The sequence below is a fragment of the Parasteatoda tepidariorum genome, chromosome 5 (genome assembly GCF_982258835.1).
Source record: "Parasteatoda tepidariorum strain Cologne lab strain chromosome 5, Ptep-v5.0, whole genome shotgun sequence".
Classification (NCBI taxonomy): Eukaryota; Metazoa; Arthropoda; class Arachnida; order Araneae; family Theridiidae; genus Parasteatoda; species Parasteatoda tepidariorum.
Window position 1 is genome coordinate 54,137,919 of NC_141759.1, and position 11,276 is coordinate 54,149,194.

The 11,276-nt window shown below is 31.9% G+C and overlaps 1 protein-coding gene across 2 annotated transcripts in view; it reads left to right on the top strand.

Moving 5' to 3' along the window:
• Positions 1-7: 7 nt before the first annotated feature.
• LOC107446570 (protein lifeguard 1) overlaps positions 8-11,276 on the top strand; it is a 66,222-nt gene continuing 54,953 nt past the window's right edge. Inside the window, exon 1 of one of the 2 annotated variants that reach the window (XM_087163951.1) lies at positions 8-228. The gene's annotated coding sequence lies outside the window, so the exon portion shown is untranslated. The remainder of the gene's footprint in view (positions 229-11,276) is intronic. The other variant, XM_087163952.1, reaches the window with a different exon arrangement.

Genomic DNA, 11,276 nt, shown 5'->3' on the forward strand with positions numbered 1-11,276 from the left:
TTTGTTTAAATCTGAGCATGCGTGGGTATTTGTTGATTCTGATTCTCAGAACGAACTAGACAACCGGTGTGTATATTCCACGATCGCTATGACATATTTGAGTAGTAATCATAAGTGATTAAACTAGAAACATTTAATATATTTTTCTGATTCGTCATTGCCCTTGGTGTCCCATTAAAATCAATAGTTTCGTTATTTTGGTCTACTATATACATCTGGAGTATACAAGTAATTATTCCTTGTCATAATTATTTTCTGTTTCTACATTTTGTTAATTTTAATTTAGAAAAAAATTCTAATAATTAGAACTACAATAAATATTTTAATTTTTAAAATTCTTTTAAACTTTTAAAATTTACCAATTGTCATGAAAAAATTATAACGAAATTATACTTCTGTATAAATGTTAATATTTATCTATAGATTTATTTATATACGATAATATAACAATATATATATAGAGAGAGAGAGAGAGCAATAGAGGCAAAAAAGGATAAAAAGAAAAGTGAGAAAAACGAAGAAAATTAAGAAAAATAATAAATTTTATTTACTGCGTATAAGACGCAAGTATGTAGAACTCATAAAATAAGTTAAAAACATGGAAAATAATGTAATGAAGATTGATGAAAAAAGAAGAAGAAAAAATTATTAGAATAAAATATTTTAAAAAATATTTTTAATTTTTTTTTTTTTTTTTATTGTATTAAAAAGCCGTAAAGCAAAATATATAATGATGGAAGAAAAAAAAATTTGGGGGTGCTCCTCTTCCTATTCATAAATTTTGCTTTAGCTATATTAATACAATATCAGAAAGCACTCCATTTTGCGGCTATAATCGTGTGAGCTGATGACGGCATTATATCTTTTTATTATTTTGTTTTCTGGCTTGTATATATGTATCAAAATGTAAAAAAAAAAGCATGGAAAAATTACAGAACAATTAAAAAAGGGAATAATAATAATTTTAAAAAAATCCGGGGAAAAAAATTTTATAAATCCGGATTTTTATAAATTTTTTTTCTTTTTTTCGGAATTTTTTTGAACTTATTTAACATTTCGAACTTATTTATGAGTTCTATTTACTTGCAGCTTATGTGGAGTAAATAATTTTCTTCGTCTTAGATAAAGAAAAAAAAATTTAAAAATATTTTATTTTTATAATTTTTCTTCTTCTCTTTCCATTAATGTTTATTACATAATTTAATTGTTTTCTCTATATTTTTATCTTTATATATAATGAAGTGAATAATTTTCTATAAAAACTAGTAATGAAAATAAGAACTTATTATGCTTAATGATGCATAATTCTGTTGTTTTAACTTAAGATAGTTAAAATGTAAAAGATTTTTTATTATCAAGTATCTAAACCAATTAATATAAATTATAACATAATATTTGTGTATACTATAAATAATACAAATATTGTAAGACTATAGCTCGAAGTATTTTTTAAACACCTCGCCCCTATATATCTATTAACCAGGTTTAAGAAAGAGAATCATTGGTATTAAACTGCAAGCATAAAATAGTGGGACTAGTTTAAAGTATTCAAGAAAAGTAAACAGTGTGATACAACTTTCAATAGATATTTTTTTAATATAGGCAATTGTGATTTGTGGAGTTGCAATTTCAAGTGATATTTTATAGTTTAGCAGGCAAAGATATATGAAGTTAAATACATATATTGCATTAACTTTAAAGTTATGCTATGAATCATGTCCACCTATGAATCATGTCACCTCCTATAATAAAATTAATGGGAGGGATTAAAAGTAAGTTGATATTTACGAAGCTATTTATCTGTGTGCCTTGCAACCTTAATAAATAAAATTAAATCTATCAGTTACGATTTGTAAATGCTGTTCCAAACGTAATTTCAAATTTCTGTCTTGATTTATATTTATGAAGTTATTATTTATTATATTTGATGATTTTAAATTGTAATGGCATTTTATTAATAAGAAAAAAAAATAGATTGGTATATTTGTAGGTAGCAAATTTGTAAATTATATGACTGTTTATAAAATCTTTTTGTTTGATTGGCTTGATTTTCTGTTCATTAAGACCGATCTGCCACACCCTTATAATTTGTGAGTTTTTTTAATGTATTATGATTTTATATGTTTAATAATATTTTAGTTTGTCAGAACAATAAACTGGGTGTTCAGTAATAACCTCCCTTAACATGTATTCTTAAGAATCCTAACAAAATAAGTATGCACAGTAGGGGTCCCTACTAATATTTTAGCTAGTTCTTAGTGAGTCCAGATTTACTTGAAATTAGCGAATCACTAGTGAGTAAAGCGGGACGAAAGCATAAAAATATTTTTGATTACCGGAGGAAACAAAAAGCAGGTGCTCCTCCTAATACCAGGCAACCACATTGGTTTTTGTGTTTCTCATTTTGCTTCTCTCACTAGTGTTTCGTCAGATTTGATAATGTTTTTGTTGCTTCAATATTAATTTACGATCCATAATGAGTATACTTCTTTGACTTCTATTTTGACAAGGATTCTAAGAACATGAATTAAGGGCAGTGATTACGGAAAACCTTGCATACCAATTCCTCTTCCTTTGCTTACAATCCTTTATTTTCAGTTCCCAATCTGGGGACTTATTGCTTCTTAAATGTTTTTGCACTACTTTCTTTTTCTGTCAATGAATTTGTAATGACATATTTGTATTATCCTACAATCAAAATAAGTTGTAAGAAAAAACTTTTATCTTCTTTATCAAGCTAAGCTGGCAGTTTTTCTAATACCATATCATGTAAGCTCACTAAATTCTTATTAACTTGCGTATGAACTTCATAATTTTTTAAAAAAATAAATTTTAGAAGTTTTTCATTTGCTTTATGTATCAAATACAATAAAATTAATTGATAAAAAATATGAAATGAATATTTTGATTGTATTCGATAAAGACCTAATTTAGAAAAATAAAAGAAGGACGATCCGCCAATGAGCTTTTGATATTCCTATTTTATAGCGGGTTTAGCGCGAAGGGAACGGCGCGTCTCCTAGTACGTATATAAAAAATAAAATGCTTTTCTATTGTTTAAAATAATAATGTTGAAGGTTGTTTGCTTTAATCTAACTTCTCCTCGTAAGGCTGGGATAGCCTGGTTGGTAGAGCACTGGGCCCATGTCCAAGAGTTCGTGGGTTCGTTCTCCGCCGGCCGAAGACTACCCGTGTAGTAAATGGCGACTGATGCACGTTAAATTTGTCGAGTCGCAAAGTCCTCCATGTTCCCATAACAAATCAATATCTTTGGGGGTACTGATGCACAAATGTCCTTGTCTTCTGGATTTGTTCAAAATTACAAGGCTACGGAGTTGAACATTGGTAGTCGTAAACCCAAAATTGGGTCGGCTGTTCAACGGCAGATATAAAATAAAACTTCACCTCATGGCCAGACAGTATTGCATTATAGGTTAAAACAGAAGAATTTTTAAATTAGTTTAATAACTAGTTAGAATATTTGCCTGCCACTCCTCTCCCTACGACTAATATTTTAATTTTAATATTTTTTATCCGTCGTTGAACAGACGACCCAATTTTGGGTTTACGACTACTAATGTTCAACTATGTAGCCTTGTAATTTTGAACTCATCCAGAAGATAAGGAAACTCCTGGATCAGCGTCCATAGAGGTATGTTTTGTTATGGAAACATGGAGGACTTTGTGACTTGACATATTTAGCGTTCATCAGTCACCATTTACTACACGGGGAGTCTTCGACAGGCGGGGATCGAACCCACTACCTCTTGGACATGGGCCCAGTGTCCTACCAACCAGGCTATTCTAACCCCAACAAGGTAGTCTTTAATAACCGTCGTTGAACGGCCGACCAAATGTTTTGGGTTTACGACTACTAATATTCTACTACGTAGCCTTGTAATATTGAACCCAATCCAGAAGACGAGGGAACTCCTGCATCAAGCGTTGTGAGAAATTTGCTTTCGTGGAGGACTTTTTGATGGAACTAACCCGCATTTGCGTTACATGGAGAGGAAGACCACGAGAACCTCCCACGGTTAGCTTGACGGCAAGAGGACTCTAACCCATGATCCCGCTGAGGATATTTCATGCCAGCACTGTGGTTGATGCAAGCCGGATGCGGATTCGTATCGACCAGCCATCGGTGGGATTCGAACCCGGTTCACCTCATTGGAAGGCGAAAGCTCTATCTCCTGAGCAATCACTGCTCTGTAATTTTGAGCCCAATCCAGAAGACGAGGGAACTTCTGGATCAAGTGCTGGGAGAAATTTGCTTTCGTTTAGATCTTTTGGATGGCAATAACCTTCTTTTGCTTTACATGAAGAGACAAACTACGGAAACCTCCAACGGTTAGCCTGGTGGCAAGGGGACTCTAACCCATTATCCGTCTCCGTGCTTATTTTACTTCAGTACTGTGGTCGGTGCGTGCTGGGTGAAATATTCGTATCGACCAGTCATCGCTAGGATTCGAACCCAGTTCTGTAAGACGAACGCTCTATCCCTTGAGCCATCACGGCTCAATATGGATTCATTTTATTTTTCATTTTAAAATCGTCGTTGAACAACCGACCCAATTTTGTGTTTACGACTACTAATGCTCAACTAAATAAGTAGTATAAATAAACGCAGTTTTTTACTAAACCTGTTTCGCGTCTAAAACTCTTTTCTAGACCAGTGAAACATTATTACTTTTTAAGCTGTATCGAATAAAACCATAAAAAAAATATTTTAATAAATAAAAAAATCGATAGCACTTATCATTTGAAAGCTGCTAAAGTTTTTATCTATGAAACGTGGAGTTCCGTACATACACCTATATCTACTCCTCTGACATAAATATAAAGACAAAAAAGTATTGGATAATGTTTAGTTTTTGCTCTAAATTGTAGATTAAAACCAATTTGATTATTACGGTGGAATTAGGCTGTTGGGGAAGAGGAGAAAAAAAATAACAATATTTTCGGAATATTTTTTATCAGTGAGACTAGAAAATAGATCAAAATTATGAACAAAGCTATTTTATACAACTAGTGAATTGAAAAAAAAAATTTTTTTTTCAAATGCGAAAAATAGTGGCAATACTGCTCTTTTTTTCTCTCTTTTTTCACCCGTTTTTTTGCAGTTTGCATATCCGAACAAGTAGTATTTTGAAGTTGAGATGGAAAAAAATCTCTAGTTTTCTATTTTCTTAGAAGAAAGGAATATGTGTAAGCTAATAGTTACAGAAGAACGCAGATTTGCTCAATCTATCGACTTTTGCAGATTTATGTTTTTTTTTTTTTTTTTTTAATTCAAAATTCCCGTTGGCCTATGTTTCCAGTTAGTGCAATGTAAATTTCAGAAAATCTGTTTTTGGAAAAAATTCATGATTTGTAATACTGGTTTTCTGAGAAATCACCCGCACCCGATCGGGTGTTAAAAGCATTCGAATATTTTACACGTGAATGCATATATGCAGATTTATAAAATAAAAAAAAAAGAAATCTAAGCGGATTAAATTTCATTACGTAATCTCTTTGCCTGATAAGAATTGTGTTATTAAAATAATCTAATAAAATGATATATACCGAGGGGCACTTATCAGTATACTTTTTCATCAATTTTATTATCAAAGTACATTAGATTTTTGATATAAATTTTTAAAAAAATACGTAAAATATAAAATTATATCATATTAAAATTATAATATTAAAATTATAATATTAAAATTATAATATTAAAATTATAATATTAAAATTATAATATTAAAATTATTATATTAAAATTATAATATTAAAATTATAATATTAAAATTAAACATAATAAAATTATAACATTAAAATTATAATATTGAAATTAAACATAATAAAATTATAACATAAAATTTAAGTTATAGCATTAAAATTATGTATATTATTATGTTAAAATCATTAATATATTATTATTAACATTTTATAAATTAATATAAAGCTAAGGCCCTATAAGTTTTAAAAGATACCATTATAAGAAAACGTTAAACTCATCTTCTGATTAGTAGTAAATTATTATATGTTGCTGTCTTCCTAGGCTGTAAAATATATTAAATGTATTAATATATAAATTTATATTAAATTATAAAAATAATATATAAATAATATAAAATAAAATTATAAAAATATACTAAATGTAATATATATTAAAATTATATATATTATTATACTAAAATTATTAATATATTCTTATTAACATTCTATAAATTAATATGAAGCTAATGCCCAATAAAGTTAAATTATTATATGTTGCTGTCTTCCTGGGCTATAAAAATGTCTCTCTAGTATTAGAATAGAAACTTCTTAACGTGATTTACATATTTCATTCATTTTTGATATTACTAGGATTATTTTTGTGAAATTACAAGCAAAGAAGTTAATTTGTTTTAAATTAAAGTGTCTTACTTTTCACAAACCGAAATCGATATCTTTTCTTAAAATTAAGTTCTTAGGAATCTCCCGCCATTTTTTCCCCCTTGATCATATTGATAGTGATTTATTATTTCGACTTCCAGATAAATTTACGACTGTGTAACTATTATCTTTCCCTCTAATTGGTTGCATGTCTCTAATTTAAAGCAAGACACAATGCTAGAATAAAAAGGAAACGTAACATAATTGTTGAATTGTGTGTTTAAAAGACACGTGAAGTTAGTATCTCGTGGACGGAAGTTAATTTTATCAGTAACATTGCACTGTCACTTGGTGTCGACTTGTATATTTTTCGCATGATGGTATAATTCATTTCTAAAATAATGTTATTGATTCGTCATTATCAGCTGGCTAATTATCTCAACAACTACTATAAATATAAATTGCAAGCGAAAATTGAAATTAACTGATGTCTTTTCTATAAATACTGTTAGTACTTTTAAATATAGTTTTCTTTTTTTTTTTAAATGTGTACTTTTTTTTCAAATGCGCTTGCTTTTCTTGCAAAATATAAATAGATGAAAAGGCGGATGATTTTATATTTTTCAAAAAAGGAAAAATATTTTCCATTATTTTTCCGCTTTTTGAATTACATGTTTAGATCATTTTGGTAAGAAAAAAAATTCGCTCTTTACATAAAAGCAAAGGTCTGTGAAAAGTCCGGAATAATTTCTAGGATCCAGCCTATTGTGGAAAATCAACTAAATTTCACCGCTCTACCAAAAGTTGATTCGTCCTTACATATTGTCCTTACGTCCTTACATCCATTAATAGTTCCATGTTATATTGTATAACCGTCAACCCACATTTGCGTAAAACCTTCCACGGATAGCCCGACGGCAAGGGGATTCTAACATGATCCGTCTACCACAGAGGATGTAATACGTCAGCACTATAGTAGGCGCAAGCCGAGTGCAGAATTCGTATTATCCAGCCACCGCTGGGATTCGAACCTGGGACACTTCATTGAAAGACGAACACTCTATCCATTGTCCACCATAGCATGTTTCATTTTATAACTAGCTTTGAAGAGCCGACCCAGTTCTGAATATTCGTACTATCAAAGTTCAACTCCATAGCCTTGTAATTTTGAACCTAACTTAGAAGACAAGGGAACTCCTAGATCAAGCACTGGAATAAACTAATTTTTGTGGAAGGCCTTTTTATATGGAACTAACCCTCATTCGTGTTACATGGAGAGGAAAACTACGAAAATCTCCCATGGTTAGCCCGATGGCAAGAGGATTTTAACCCATGATCCGTCTACCACTGAGGATCCATATTTTATTTTATAACCGTCATTGAACATCCGACCCATTTTTTGGGTTAAAGAACTGCTAATCAGAGTCTGACTTAGACAGGGGCATAAAGGGCAGTTGCCCCGGGTCCCCACATCAGAGGGGGGCCCCAAATCGAGGTAAAAGTTTTACGTTTACTTCTTTAATGAACTTTTTTTAAACAAAATATCTGTACAATGTAAAATCCGTCAGTTTTATGTTAACTTCATCATTAATCTATCGAATGAACACGAAAAATCTATATTTCGTAAATCCATGGCTTTCTAGAGAGTAATTCAGCTAAATTTCCGCAATTACGATGCATAAATTTAGCCAGTCAATAGCTTGTATTTTTACATATCGCAAAATGCGATATGTTTACAGAAAAACGGGCTTTTGATTGGATTAATTGGGCCATCGTAATTGCGAAAATTTTGTTGAATTCCGTCCTAATGTCATCAAGGATATGAATTTTTCGCTGAAACTGCTTTCAGCATGATGGACACGGAATTCTCAATTAATAAAATGTACGGAACGATATTTCGTCTGACCATTGGAGGGGGCAGGGACTTTAAAACTATTTTAGGTTCTAGTCAATTTTCTTGTTATGTTATCTATAATGAGGTGAAAAATTTAAATACCTCAATAAAATTCGGCTCCTAATTACTGAAAAAGTGAAACAGAGGGGGCCCCAAAGAAGTTTTTGCCCCGGGTCCCAATTATGCTAAGTCTGGCCCTGCTACTAGTTTTCATCTCCATAGCCTTGTAATTTTGAACCAAATTCAGAAGACAAAGGAACTCCAGGACCAAGTATTGGGAGAAATTTGCCTCCGTGGAGGACTTTTTGCTGGAACTAACCAGCATTTTTTCTACTTGGAGAGGAAAAGCACCAAAATCTCCCACGGTTAGCCTGACGGCAAAGGGACTCTAACCCGTGATCCGTTCAACACGGGGACTCTAACCCATGATCCGTTTAACACTGAGGACATTTCACGTCAGCGCTGTGGTCGGCGTAGGCTGGATGCGGAATTCGTATCGACCATCCATCGCTGGGATTCGAACCCGGGTCACCTTATTGGAAGGCGAACGCTCTTTCCCCTGAGCCATCACGGCTCATCCATATTTTATTTTATAACCGTCATTGAACAGTCGACCCAATTTTGGGTGTACGACTATCAATGTTCAACTCCTCAGCATTGTAATTTTGAACCCAATCCAGAAGACGAGGGAACTACGTGATCAAATATTTGGGGGAAATTTGTTTTCGTATGGGACTTTTTTGATGAAACTAACCCGCATTTGCGTTACATGGAGAGGAAAACCACGAAAATATCCCACTGTTAACTTTACGGCAAGGGGACTCTAACCCATGATCCGTCCACCACTGAGGATATTTTATGTCAGCACTGTGGTCTGTGCAAGCCGGTTGCGGTATTCGAAATCGCTGGGATTCGAACCCTGTTTACCTTATTGGGAGGCTAACGCTTTATCCCCTGAGCCACCGCGACTCCATCCATATTATTTTATGCAAATTAAAGTAGCGCAAAAGCGTTTTTGTTTCTATGTTAGATTTTACTAAAGTATTTGTCGCCAGTCACGATTTTTTAGGCGCCTTGGAGATCTGGATTTGCAAACCTCTGCATAGTATGAAAAATTGGCTTTCATAAACTTTAGCATCCCTCATCTCAAGACAAAATCGTGCATTGTATTAAATATGTTTCAATTTTTTTTTATTAGAAATAAAATATTTCTTTAAAACAACTTTTTTATTTGAAACTAAGTTTGCTACTATGTTGTGTAATCAAGTTTAAGAAGCATTGTTCAATATAGACTTACATTAAATTTGCACCAAATTTCAACGATATTGGGGTTGAAATCGCTCTAAAATTTCTATCTTTGTATTTGAGTTCGATATTTCCGACATCAGTGGCGGATGAATATACGTAAATGCAACCCTTTTATTGATTTTTAAAGGTGCGGAATCATTGTACTATCAATGCCACTGAAAAAAATATTTTCACTGAGATGTGGAAGTTACATAAGACATTTTTGAGAAAGATAAATCTTTTTGAAACACAAGGCAGAAAAGAAAAACTATTTTATAACTGTAGTTTTCTCTCTTTGACTTGGTTGTTCTTATCATAGCCTGTTTCGCAGGAAACATGCTTCAAATAATAAACACTGTCTTTTGTGTGCTTATGTCACCTATGATCAAGGACGGTCTATAAAAATATTATTTATGGCTAACGGATGAAAAGAATTCATAAAAAGTATAGACATGCAGAAAGTTTTACTTATAAGTGACTAGGTGGAACACATGTGACTTACCTTTGCAGGGTGCGTAACGTTTTTAAAAAGTGCTTAAAGGTGCTTATTTTCATTTTTTAAAAGCCCTAAAGAGTGCTTTTTTTGTTTGGTGTTTTTAAAAAGTGCTTAATTTTCCCATTTCTAAAATGATATTTTTCCTTTACCATGTTGATTTTCGCTATGAATTATGTGGAAAGGCACTGTTCACATTGTTCAGTTCAATGTTTTCACAATTAATTCAACCCCAATCTATTTCGGCGCATCGTCAGTCCGTAGCGTATGAAAACACCATTCGATTTACAGGAGTCAAAAATTTTGACAATTGTCAAAAACAATGCCAAAAGTTTTTTTTTTTTTTTTTTGACATGACGATTTAAACCAGATAAAACCGTCGATTGTCAAAAACTTTCCAACTCTACTTAATTATGATATTTTTTTAAAGTGCTTAAAAATATTATTCGAGTGCTTGAAAAGTGTTTAAAAGGTGCTTATTTTTTGTTGAATAATTTGGCTACGCACCCTGCTTCATGTTTATTCTTTCTTTTTTCTAATCCTCCTAATCATATAGGTCATCGAGAGGTCCTCCACGAAGGCAATTTTCTTCCAATACTTGATCCAGGAGTTCCCTCGTTTTCTAGATTGAGTTCAAAATTACAAGGTTACGGAGTCGAACATTAGTAGTCGTAAACCCAAAAAATTGGGTCGGCTGTTCAACGATGGTTATAAAATAAAATACTATATAAGAAACGAAATTACATCGTCATTTTTGATAAATGTACTGCTCAATTGTAAATGTATCACACCAATTCAAAGATTTTAAAGATGTTCACTGTCTTTTCTTCCCGTCAAGACATACTTTGGAATATAATTTTACATCACTCTGAGTATGCCATTCTAAGTTCTTTATGCTGAGTTTAGAGTAGTATAGTATGTATGTTGTAGAGCAGGGGTGTCAAACTCGCTGCCCGAGATGAACATTTTTGCGGCCAAGTCAATATATCCGACGCATAGTAAAAATAAAATAGAAATGTGAATTAGAAAGTCAAACTAGCATATAAAATTCTAATATCCTTTATTTATAAACTATTCGGATCATTTTAAATTGTACACTCGAAAATGTAACATTCTAATTGGCTTGCGGCACCTGCCCTTCCAGGGATACTGCATCGTATCAAAAATACGCAGAAAAAATTTCAAATCTTAGAACAGAATTTGAAACATGGTTCAAAGATTTTAATTCTTTGTAAGTCA